We start from the raw sequence: 13,278 nt of genomic DNA on the forward strand, positions 1-13,278 counted from the left end.
CCCCCTGAAGGGGAAGGAAAGCCCGCTTGCGGGGGGCCGCGCAGGCCGGAGAGGAACGGGCGTGTTCCAGGGGCGAAACCCAAATAGGTGTGTCCGCAGTTACTTCTGAGGGAACCTGTTCCTGCTCCCATAGAATTCAGGTGGCTTCGCCCGTGACTGCAGAGGGGTAGGCCCAGGGCCAGCGATACTTGGCACCGGTGGCGGGAAGCCTGGCGGGGAAGTATCCCTCTGAAAGGAGAGCAGGAACGCGGCATTCCGGAGGGGAAAATACCCTTTGAGGAGAGTCCGGTGCATGCCGCGCTTGCTTCCGTGCCAGCTGAATGTCCTGTTGGCATAACACGACCCTTTCTTAACTTTGTTTTTTCAGAGCTTGTTACTCAGATAGGAAAGGGTGATCCTGTCATTACTCAGCTTGAGGGAGTCAGAATTATCCTGACTAGAATTTTTGCTATTTTAGCTGTTTCATGTCATCAGTGTGTTCACTTCCTTTTATGTGCTTTGCGTAAGTGGATTTTGTCAGGGGCAACGTGTATTGCCTTACCACATTTGCAGGAATCTTGAGTAATTGCTCCAGATATGTATTGGGAAGGAAGGTTTGAATTCAGATCTGTTCTCCCTGTTAGATCACACAGTGTTGAAGACTTATGAAAGTGCAGCACTTCCAAATTCAGCATATACAATATGGCTTTCCTTTTACATTAGGCTGCTGCGATAGTTACTCTCTTGACTTTGTTGTCTCTGCTGGTAACTGGTTACTTATTAGCCCACGGGTGTATTTTTCAGAGCTATAGGTGTCCTAAACTTCTCTCCTTGGTATTTCAATGATTCCTCAGTTGCAGCATTCATAAATGACAGAAGCAGATTCTTCTCAAAAGTTTTGGTCTTTTAACTTGTGGCATCAATCTGATTCTGTAGAACAGATGAGTCAAGCCCGTGGTTGACAGCTGATGTTAGGCTCTGTGAGCAGTTTCATAACTACCTTGGATTTCACTTTTAGGTAATGAGTATCCCATCAGATGACTGGTTATTATGGGTTGGACTGACTGCTGGAAGCCAAGGTACCAGCCGGAAGGGTTGATTGCTAGTGTGAGTATGGCTCTGTAAAAAGTTTTGATAAGCCCAGAGACATTTTGAGGCCTGTTCCTCTTAAGCTCTCTCACTTTTAGCCATGTTTCTCTTCTGCATGCATGTGTGAGAAGGATTGTAGATTTGTCTTTGAAAACAAGCTTCTCAGTGATTCCTTAAGTTTAGCCTTCATTGGGATAGCTGTAAGCTGGCTCTAGGAACTGCATCAAGTGTTTCCTTAAAATGGGTCAGATACAAAGGTTTTGTCAAGAATGATGATGTTGACTTTACCAAGGCGCATCTCTCTAGTATGGGACTTCCAAATGAGAAAAAACCCAAAGTTCTTTCCCACCAGGAAGGTTGCTACTGAAGCTACAGAGGCAAATCACTTGTTATTTTGTTTTCTCATTATAGCTGACTTTTGAGGTTTTGACATCATTGGTTTTTAACAAAAGTAACTGCAATGTTAAGGGCTGTCATGTGACTGTTGAAATCAATGGTAAAATTCTTTTTGACTTCATTGCAGAATCAGGTTCTTAGCGGTGATTGTACCATAAGCAATTTCTTATAGTGGCAAAATGTAGTTCATTGTTAGCTTACAGATCACTGAAGTCCAGATGGATGATGGCATTGTCTGTTAAAGAAAGCTTTTATCACACTTTTAAGAAACATTGTTGAGAGAAAGTATACGAGTGCCAAATTTTATTACTTTCAACTCAAATTTCGCTAGCTTGCTTTTTTATATTTGTATGTTTAGATCTCTCTAGGAAGAACTTCTTTTCAATGATTTCTTTTGCCAGTAGTGGGTGCAGTTGAAATATGTCTATAATTGGTATTCCTAGTTACTGCTGTGAAGTGATCCTGTCAGATTTTTTACTAAAAAGAATTCTATTTGTTTGTTTTCCCAAGTAGGTGAGGTTCTTCTGCTTCCCGTGGAAGAGCTTTCGATTAACTATGAAACTTTCTATCAATATGTGTTATTTCCTTCTAGCTTGTCTTGTGTTTCCCTTTCTTAACTTCATCCTGTTACACATATGTAACATGCAGGAAGGACATCCTTGGGCTGAGGAAAATGGGCTATTTAGCCATAGCAGTGTTATATGACGCGGAAGCTACTGGCTGTGGCACTGCTGCAGGTAAAGGCTCCGTAGCTCCCACTGGCAAATCCTTATGTATCATGTTATGTAATTCATTTTGCCTTCTGAGGTTCAAATTTCATACTGGTGGGGTACGTTCATGTTAAAGCTGAAAGTTGATTTAACACTTCATTCACCTTTGAATATACTCAGAAGTGTTAGAAGTAGCTGAAACTCAGATTCAGATGGATTAAACCTTTCTTTCTCTGACATAAATTTGGTCCACTTTATCTAGGCTTTGCATTCCATGCTTTAGGTGGCCTGAATCATTTATTCTTTGAACATTCCTGCTGAACCTAGGTACCAAGCTTCAGCAATGTCTGATTTTCCTAACATCCTAGTTTTAGGTAAAACACTTCACTGTGGAATAAATTTAGGGGGATGGGGAGAAAAACAGGGAGAATTTTAAAAGCGGCACTTTGTAGTATGTTTCCTGTTATTACTGCAGATAGGTCTCTTTGAGTAAGAACTTTCTTAGCAGGATGCTTCATATTTTGCATGGTCCTATTGTAATGTCCTCCACAACATCCCTTTCCAAGAGTTACAGTCAATGACTCAATATCCAAGTGGAAACGAGTAGCAAGTGGTCTCTGTATTGGGACAAATAAAGTTTAGAATCTTCATCAATGACATAGACAGTGGGATTGCATGCACCCTCACAGGTTTGCAGATGACACCAAACTGGTGTGGTTTATACACGAGAGGGAGGGGCTGGCATCCAGAGGGGCCTTGATGGGCTTGAGGGGTGGACCCGTGTGAACCTCTTGAAGTCCAACAAGGCCAAGTGCAAGGTCCTGCACCTGGGTCGTGGCAACCCCCAGGATCAGTACAGTCTGGGAGATGAATGGATTGAGAGCAGCCCAGCAGAGAAGGGCTTTGGGTACTGGTGGATGAAAAACTGTGTATGAGCTGGCAATGTGTGCTGGCAGCCCAGAAAGCCAGCCGTATCCTGGCCTACATAAAAAGCAGCGTGTTCAGCAGGCTGAGGGAGGTGATTCTGCCCCTCTGCTCTGGTGAGCCCCCTCCCGGAGCACTGCATCCAGCGCTGGGGTCCCTGGCACAAGAAGGTCATGGACCTCTTGGAGCGGGTCCAGGGGAGGCCACAAAACTGGTCCGAAGTCTGGGGAGCCTCTCCTGTGCAGACGAGCTGGGAGAGTTGGGGTTGTTCAGCCTGGAGAAGAGAAGGTTGTGGGGAGCCTTTCAGTATGTAAAGGGGGCTTGTAAGGAGGAGGGAGAAGGGCTTGTTTTAGCAGGGCTTGTATGGACCGGAAAAGGGACGATGGTTTTAAAGTGAAAGAGGGTAGATTTAGATTGGAGGTAAGGAAGAAATTTTTTACAAAGAGGGTGATGAGATGCTGGAATGGGTTTCCCGGAGAAGTTGTGCATGCCCCGTCACTGGAAGTGTTCAAAGTCAGGTTGGCTGTGGCTTAGAGCAGCCTGATCTAGTGGAAGATGTCCCTGCTCATGGTGATTGGACTGGATATTCAAAGACCCCTTCCAACCCAAAGCACTATCTGAGCTGTATACCGCTTTTGTATTTGTAGCAAAGCACCTATTGTCCCAAGTTGTTTAGATTACTGAAATTCCTATACTGTTCCTGTATTTTGCCTGGGTAGTTAATTACATGGAGAAGGTGGTATGTTGACTTTAAATTGTGATGAGGTTCTGAACAGTAGGTAATTAAATTGAGTTCGACTATCTGTTCCAATTTTTTCCATTTTAATGGAAATTCTAAAGCAAATTCCATGAGTACCAAAATGCAGGAAGCTGGGTTTCATACCCTTATGTCTTGTGATTGATGCATTTTGTTGTCCAAGTGATTGAAGTTTTGGGGGACATTTAGACAGCAGCTTCCCCTTCCCCCATCTTTGATTCTCTGCAGTCTAATGTGGTGTTTGCTTAACCTTTTGTGCCTTGAGGCATGTACAGGGTAGTCTTTGTCTGCCTCCTGCTGATTTTCACAAAATGTAAAATTATCTTAATGCATATCCACTCTTCTAGCAGATTTAATGGAAGTTGGTGATGGAATCCCAAGTTATTGGAAAGTATTAAAAAAAAACCCATACAGGATGTTTATGCAATCACATTGTAAATTTATTGAAAAGTAGGTTTATTAAACACAATGCTTACACTACTTGTGAAAGGGTGATTTGTTGAAAAAAAAATGAAGATACTGCAGTATGTACTTTGGCGGAGGTCAAAGTGACAAAGCAATTTTAGGCCATTTATGTGGCTGCTGTTTCTCTCTTCATAAACAAAATGAACTCGGTAGAGGACACGTACAAGACCATCACACTTTGTGTATGCGAGCTAGCTTTCTAATATCTCAAATTATGAGGAAGATGTCTTCCCAGATCAGAACTGGGCTCTAAATCAGGTGTCTAATGTGGAGATGTGTCTGCATACTCTGAGCTGTATGACGTATTTATTACTTGTAGTCAGGAAGTTCATGATCATGTTGAATGTTATTGTAATGAGGTTTTTTTCTTGGAATAGGTAAGACATGAAGTATACATCATAATTCACTGAACAATCAGTATGGTATCAAGAAAGAATTAGAAATGTAGTACAAATTTGTTTCATTTTACCTTTTTGTCATTATAAGATTTTAACTTAATCTCTAAAGAAGTCAATAGAAAGTTGTGCCCCAAAACTTTAGGAAGCACAGGACTGATAACCCTAACTTTTTCTTATGCATGTTAAATTACAGTGTTAGAGGAAAAAAATAAAGATCCCTGTAGAACCGTGTGAGAGTGAACACAAAGGTTTGCAGTAGCTTTCTAGATAAATTACAGTCAATGATGTAAATACACATTTCAGGACTGTTTAAATACACATTTTCATAATCCATATTTTGAAGACTTTAAATGCATGTTATTGACTGCAATAGGATGTAAGTATGTGTCTAGTCAGTGTTAAGAACACATACTGTTTTTATTGGGCTATGGTGACTATCTCTATTAATGAGTATTTAAAAAAAAAAAAAAAAGAGTATTTACCCAGTAGAACAGAGGCTTGCTGAACAGAAGTGTGGTTTATTATGTATTACAGTAAAACCCTGATTACAAAGGTAACTGAATGTTCTTAGTTTTTTGTGCAGCTGTGGTATTTCAGAAGTGTCTGTGCTTTGGTGATAGTGGTAACTTCATGGGCTTCCTGGTTTGTGCTGATTTAAGAAACAGTTTAAATGTCATTTCCTCATTTGGATTATCATGGAGACTTTTGTGGGATGACTTGGATTTATAAAAGAAGGTGTATTCTGAGTTTTTTGCAAGGGGTCTTCAACAGATTATTGACAAGATGTGAAAAGCAGCTCCGTTAAATTTGCAAACATCTCCTTTGATACAGCAACTAGTGTTTACTTTATTAATGCAAGTAGCTGAAGAAGAAACGGTTAGGTCAGTAAGTGAATAGGCAGTAAAATCACTAGGGTTTAGTCAGTACAAATTGCTCATCTAGTGGTCTAGTACTTCTTTGCATTTCTTGAGCCAAATTAATTACTACAGTTTCCAGTCCAATTAAGATTCTAGAGTATGTGAAAGCATCGAGGATCTGATTTGAGCTTGAGTGTTGTACTTCTTTCAGCTTATTGACTTAAGCTGAGCCATTCTTGGGAGTAAGGTACTGCTTAGCCATGAACAAGGGTGACACAATCAGAGCATCTTTAAGGAGATTAACTTAACTGTTATGCATGGTTATACATTATTCAGCTGATTATTGCTGAGTGGTATGTCACTGAGCATTAGCCAGAAAGAAGTAGTTTAGCAAGCTAGGCTTCTTTATGACTAAATAAACTTTGGTATGTCTTTTAACAAGCAGGATGTTAATACGTAGTTGAGGGGAAATCTTCTCTGCTACCATACAATTTGACAATGATGTAATGAAATTAACCCTGATCTTTGCAGAGTCCTCTGTCAGATGGATTGCAGCAGTTTCTCTGTGATACAAACTCCAGGATGGTGTGGGTATGTATCTCCTCCTCATGCAGGAGGAGATAAAGCTCAAACCCACTGCTTTTACTGGGTTAACAAACCAAGGCTTTATGTGTGTGTGTGTAATTTTTAAAGCCTTTAATGTTCTGAGGTCCCTGGGCTATGTGTTCTGAAAAAGGAGACATTGCACAGAAACATGAAGCACAACTATGGCAGAGTTAGAATTTGTACCCTTACTTGGTAGTTTTGTCAGAGTTTGTGAATCATTCTGTTTACGAATCCGTTGATATTTCTATGCATCAGGGCACTGAGAGAACCAATATGTAGTCATTACCCTGACCAGTCTCACCTGGGGCTTCCACCCATGTCCTCTGACCAAGGTTTCCATTTAAGCTCAGGCTGGTGCTTTTCATTCCTGCCTGAGCTGTGTCCTAGGAGGTCTGTCCCCAGTCCCGTTCCTGAAGTGCTGTGTCAAATTGCTGGGTGGACCCTGGCCTGTTACCCTGTCTTGCCTGATGGACATTGAACTGTCAGTAGGACCTGATCCTGCCACCGCTTTGCACGCGTGCCTCTGCTGCTGTAAGTGTGAAGGTATGGCACAGCCTGTGTTTTGGGCATCCTGGGGTCCAGGCTCTCCTTCCCTTAGGGAGCAGCCTGGCTCTTGCGGTTCCTTGATGCTCTGTACTCTGTCTCCACATCATTTTGTCCCCTCAATATGACTATAGAATGCTAAAAGCTAGTCTTTTTTTGATTAGTCAGCATTTTGTGCATTTGCCGCAAAGCAGTTGTTTTCACAACTCTACTTGATAAAAAGAAATTAAAAAGAAACTTCTTTATGTCAAATGCAGAGATAGTAATGGTTGGGTGAAAGTGAGACTTGGCACTTTTCTTATACCACTTTGACGTGTTTATGCTCTGATGTGCTGGCAGTTGAGTATCCACAGGTGTTCTGACTCTTTCCAAGCATATCTCACTTTCAAAATCAGCTACAGTCTTAACTGTACAATAAAACCAAAGTGAAATCTAGCCCTGCCTATTTGTCTCTCGTGCACATACATGTAGTATACTTGTTTACGTATTTTTAGAAGCCTAGTGGAATTCTCAAAGACAAGACGGGAGGCTTGTCCAACCAGGAAGCAGATAAATAGACAGTACCTTGAACTTGTCTGGCTACGGCTGCATAAGTAACTGATATGTTTGTGTTTCAGTGGGCAGTCCTGACAAATTAAAAAAAAATTCAGCTTTGTAGTTCGTTCTTCCTTTTCCAGTCCAAGATGGCTTACTGAATTCAGTCCCAAAGCACTCATGTTTTTGTGTATCAAGTCTTCACAAAGTCCTGCTCCAGTGCCCCCAAGCTGTAGCTCAGCTGTGCTCCTAGCCTTTCATGGGAAAAGAACAAGTCATAGGCTTTAGAGAGTTGCTTAGGTTGCTGTGTTTTCGGGTTTGGGTTTCTAGTTCTTTTAATGCATTTTAGGATATCTCTGTCATTAGGCTGTCATGCTGCTTTAAAAAGAGATGAAAGAAATAAAGGCTGAAACATTTTTGCATGCTGAATGTAGTCATTATGCCACAAAACATATCTTTGGTCCTAGTAGTGAATTTCAGGTCTAGTTAATCAGAACTTTCTTGGAAGTCAGGGCTTTGAAGCATATTCCGGGACTTGCTCAGATCACTTGCTATGGTTGGACTGTTGGCTGCTGTTTACCATCCAGAACTTCTCTTAGGTTTGGACTGGAAGAGAGTGCACTTCTGTACTTGGAAAAGAAGATAGGTGTTTACAGGAACATGGAGTTGTTTCTTACAGTACAGGTTAAAAATAAGTGGGGTTTTTTCACCAGCCTCTGTAGTTCTTTGGCATTTAGGAGAATTTCTTAAATTTTCATAATTATTTGGTTTGTTAGAGGTGAAGGAAGGGACAGGAAATCAAGAAAAGTTTGGTGTAGTATACCACAGTTGGGCTGTAATAAGGAAATTTAGCTTCTGTGCTAAGCTGAAAATCTTGTTTGTGAGAAAAGAGGAAACATCTTATAAATAAAGCCAATAAATCTATTATTACAGTAACTAAAATCATAACAGTCTAATGCAATAATCTGTATTAGTTCAAATCTAGTTATTGCAGAAGGAGTACTTCTGTACAGAAAAAAAGTCTCTATAGTTACAGTTAAAAGTGTTATATTAATGCTTGTTAGTTTATATTCCATTGTCCTTTTTCCTTCTGTCTCTGCTCCAGAACCTAAAGTTGGTGGCTTCTGTCTGGTGCTGGGTGTGCGTGTGTGTGCATTCCTATGAGTTACCAGCATCTGGAGTCCCTTGCCAGGAGAAATATGATGTCGATAATGATGTTTTTTTCTTCCTCACTCTAGGATCCACTTTGGGACTTCTAAAATATGATTGCTAACATACTTTTGTACCTTGCTCTTCACTGGCCTACAAATTATATCCAAACTTACTATATATGGTGTGATTTACTTATGTTAAATACTTGCTCTTTGTTCTCTTCTGTTATCCTTGAAAAACAGCATTTTCCAGCACCGTTATTTCTTTACTGTCCGTGGTGAGCTGTTTGTAGTCACCATGTGTCCAGTGCTAAGCATGTGCCCCACCTTTTGTCATCCCATGCCTGTAACAGTATATTACTATCAAATTTTGTGTCTCCACTTCTCAAGGTCTCTCCTGTCATACCAGGCCTGTATTTCTCCACACTGCATCCTTATGTTAGTCATAAATATCTCATTCTGCACAGACTAATTAGTTGTTACTGTTACCTGTAGAAACATGGTTGTATCATACCATGATAAGCAAATATAAAACAAATTAGCCATGATGACTTGGTCAGAAGAAACTGCTGTTACTACAGTTCAACCAAACAAAAACAAACCTGGAGGTGATTTAGTAAATTCAGTAACTGATCTTGGATGTCAAAAAAGTTGTCTTCTGTGCGTTTGCTCTTGAAGTGCAAAAGCACATAACGTTCACAGTTGATTAACTGTGTTCGGTATTTGTTTCTCCTGTTGGTAGTTCCTGGCTCAGGGGAAGTCAGGTTTACAAAATCTGCTAGTGTATGTAATTTTCCCTAGCATCTGGGTGTTCTGTTGAGGAGACAGTGTCTCGTTAATGACTGTTAGCCTAATAACAGTACAGAAACATCTAGCAGGATAACATAAATTAAGCTGACTTAGAACTACTAAAGCACATAAACATAAGAGGTTTCCTGTGAGGTTAGGGACAAGGCTGTTTGATGAAATACAACTCTGCTTTGTTTAATACAATTAAGATAAACACATCCCCAAATTTGTTAACAATCTTGTTTAGTTACAGTGAAGGCTAAACAAAACCTAATGGCTATGCATTGTACAACATATGCACAAGCTCAAACATTTAGTTTTTCACATGTTTTCCTGCTGAATGTGTCCTCAATCCTGTGGGACTTTAAAGAAGGTGTTTCAGCCATAGGTTGAGGAAGCAGTGAAGAAGTACCCAAGAAAATCCTGGAAGAAGACAAAGAGAATAACCTTTCAAAGTCCCTTCAAACTTTATTTTCTATGATCACTTATTTGGGAGGTGGTAGAGTCTCAGCAAGTTTGAGAGCCAGAAGTCTCAGTATTTTCCCTCCATATTTTTCAGTCTGAATTTGTTGGTACTAATGTTTTATGATCCTGGAATTCCAGTCTCTGGAATTTTCCTCTATCCAGGTATGCATATAAATACTTTTATACCTGTTATTCTGAGTAATAGAGCTGCAATCCACATGAAACGTCAGGGATGTTTTTGGGTTTTGTTTGGGTCTGGTTTTTTTTTTTTGTATCGTGTTAATCTACTGTGGTACTTCACAGCAGCTGGGCTGCTGTCAGCACCCATAAATAAAAGTAGCCAGGAGGAAAACTCTTTAGGGAGAGGATAATGACTGTGGTTCACAACAGGTATTTGGTGGGTTACTTCTCCAGCAGGAAGTCTTGTGCTTCTCCAGCAGGAAGTACCTGCTGTTTCTTAAACCAGGAGGTAATCCATTAAAATACGTGTTTTAGCGTGTGCTTCTGATGTGGTAAGGGTGGGAACCTGTTTCTGCCCTAAGAGCGTGCGTCGCCAGAAGGAGGAGCTCTAACACACGAGTGGGCCAGGATTCTGCTGAACTGTCTCTTCTGCACAGCTGATAATGTATAGAAACTAAGTATCTTTTTCAGGTAAACGGATTTCTGCTGGGCCAGTTGCATGCAGAGCATCTAGACTTGTACAAGCTGATGTACCATGAAATATGGTGGCTAAATTAGTGTCCTTCATAATCATTGTACTTTGAAATAAATGAATACGCTGAATAATAGCTCTGGTACTTATTATTTCAGATTATTTGTACTCAGTGTTACAGTAAAGCTAATTGTTTTTTCCATCACTTATCTTTTTCTACAAGTGTTGAATTTCTTAGACGTGATCAGGTTGTTAAAAAACAGCTGAGTAACAGTGTAGCAAAATACAGTATTTAGTTTTAGATTCCACCCCCCGCAGCAGAATGATAAATAGTTCCTATGCTGTTGCTTTAGTCTAGCTGAAAAAAGGCAATGAGCTGTGTTTGTGAATACCCCTTTTTGTTGGTTTCAGTACAATGCAGCATCTGTGCTAGCATCTACACAACTGCTATTAACAGAAAAATGATAATAAGTGCCATGCGCCTGTGACCGATGCTCTTGAACTCTTGTAATATTTACCCCCATAAGTAATTTAAAGTTTTGAGTGGCATTTGTGAGGTAATAAAGTGCTTAGATGCATATATATGTATGTATTTAGAAAAAATATATATAATGTGTACATACATACTTATTTCCTTCTTGGCATTTTTCTGGCCTCTGTCCCGGTCCTTACTATGCCTGGACAAAGCATCAATAACAGAATTACTGTAGCTATGAATACATGATTTCATTTGGAAAGCAAGAAATGTAACGTGTGCATACATTGTATTTCTATTTGTGTAGTTTATGCTGAGTAGACCCTTGCTAATTTGTGCCGATGGCCTCTTCACAAATGACTGGGTGTTGTGGCAAGAGGCACACTAGGCCAGCATCTTGTCACGAGCTTGGGGCTAGCCACCGTTTTGAGACTCCATCTGAGGGAGAATGTCCCTTTCCAGAGCTGTCTGGAAGCTTATGTTGCAGTTGTAGAGAAAATTATAAAAAGAGCTCAGCTATTGGGAGTTGCTGTCTTTTTCTTCTGATCCCTTTGTAATGAAAGGTTTTCCCTTTCAACTGAGGGAACCAAAAAACGTGGTAAATCGTGAATGAGTGGTTTGGGGTACTGAAAAACAAAAGAGGAAGAGAAATCAATGGAGTTTCTTAACAAAACCAATCCAACCCAACCCCAAAACAAGTGAATCTGTAACTGAGGATAGTAAACAAATAAACAAACCTGCTAGAATTCCGAGCCATACACCATTGATGAAGTTGTGTAGTATGCCTGGAAATGTAGCTTTGCAAGCAGAAGGAAATAAACCCCTCAGCTGCTAAGAGCTCTCTTCTAAGACTTTTCCCTGTTATGTGCACTGTAACCACTGCCAGAAAAAGATATGTGAGAAAACCTATGAATGTTGTTTATTTATGCTCTATCTCACTCAAAGGTATAAGGAAAATGTAATAAGAAAGTGTGACACAGCAAAAGAGCAGTTTGGGGAAGTGTTTCTTTTGTCCCCACAGAATGAGTTCCATTCGTTGATGCCATCAACTGCACATAACGTAGCTGTATTTGCAAGTCAAGATGGGAGCTCATATCCATGCAGGTATCACAGTGGAGTTATTACCTCCTCTCTGACAGTGTTGGAACATCTTAGCACTTGGTATAATTTCAAAGCATAAACATGAGCATTGGGAAACCTCAGTGGACTTACTGAACAGGCTAAGGTCATGCTGGGATTGACCTAGGATAAGGGCCTGCGCTGGAGTTAGTGTGCGCTATCTCCTACCTGCCTTGTCTATCTACCAACACATGTAAGTACAGAGATTGAGAGGAATCAGAGGTGTGATGTTCTGCACATCAGTAATCCAGGAGATTTCTAGTAACAATAGCATTTTGCTGCTTGTGGTACACTGAGCTGGAGGACCCGCCAGCTATCTGGGGAGGTTAATAGCATGCACCTGATTCAAAGCAAAACAACTTTTGAATGGCTGCACCTGATCTGTAAAAATGCTGCATTTTGAAGATTTACTTTTTTAAAGTTTTTACTAAAATGTATAAATTCAAGCATTATGAATAAAGCCTATGGCTGACTCTGTACTAGTAAAGTAAATACGCAAGGGTGCAGGCTCCAGTGCCGGCATGCAGTTGTTTGTACCATTTAGCTGTTAGCACCTTCAGCAGCAAAAGTTCTACCATCCACCAATGAATTATTCTACAAGGAATTAAGGGATATCTTTAGATCAGCTGCCCTTGTCCTTATGGGTGATTTTAACTCCCCAGCATCAACTGGGAGCATTGTAGGGTGGACACAAACAGGTCCAGGAAGTTCCTGAAGCCTGCTGGAGATAACTTGTTGGTGCAGGTATGGAGGCAGCAGGCTAGGAAAGGTGCCCTCCTAGATCTGTTGCTTGTAGACAGAGGGACTCGTGGGTGAAGTGTGGCTGGTGGCTGTCTCGGTCGGAGTGGCCAGGAAGAAGTAGTCGAGTTTCAAATCGTTGGTGACAGGAGAAGCACTGTCACCAAAAGCAAAGCTTTGACCCTGGACGTGGGGGGAGCAGGCTCAGGTCCCCCAGGTTGGTAAGGTCCCCCAGGAGTCTGCTTTTGAAGGTACAGGGGTCCATGGGTGCTGGTTACTTTTTAAGAGCCATCTCTTAAGAGCAGAGGAGAAGGCAATTCCAAAGTGTGGGAAGTCAAGCAAGTGGAGAGATCTGGATAGGCTAGAGAGCTGGGCAATCACCAAACATATGAAATTTAACGAGAGAAAGTGCTGGATTCTCCACCTGGGATGGGGTAATCGTGGTTTCATGTACAAACTGGGGGACGACAGGCCTGGAGAGCAGCCCTGCAGAAAGAGATCTGGGGGTCTGGGTTGACGGCAAGTTGACTATGACTCAACAGTGTGCCCTGGCAGCCAAGAGAGCGAACCGTGTCCTGGGGTGCATCAAGCACAGGACAGCTGGCCGGTCGAGGGAGGCGAATGTCCCACT

General features: G+C 41.3%; 1 protein-coding gene across 2 annotated transcripts in view; it reads left to right on the plus strand.

Annotated features, from left to right (window-relative positions):
- Positions 1–13,278, plus strand: part of SLC44A5 (solute carrier family 44 member 5) — a 95,979-nt gene that overhangs the window by 1,049 nt on the left and 81,652 nt on the right. The window lies entirely within an intron of this gene.

The sequence above is a fragment of the Falco rusticolus genome, chromosome 11, assembly GCF_015220075.1.
Source record: "Falco rusticolus isolate bFalRus1 chromosome 11, bFalRus1.pri, whole genome shotgun sequence".
In the NCBI taxonomy this organism is placed as follows: Eukaryota; Metazoa; Chordata; class Aves; order Falconiformes; family Falconidae; genus Falco; species Falco rusticolus.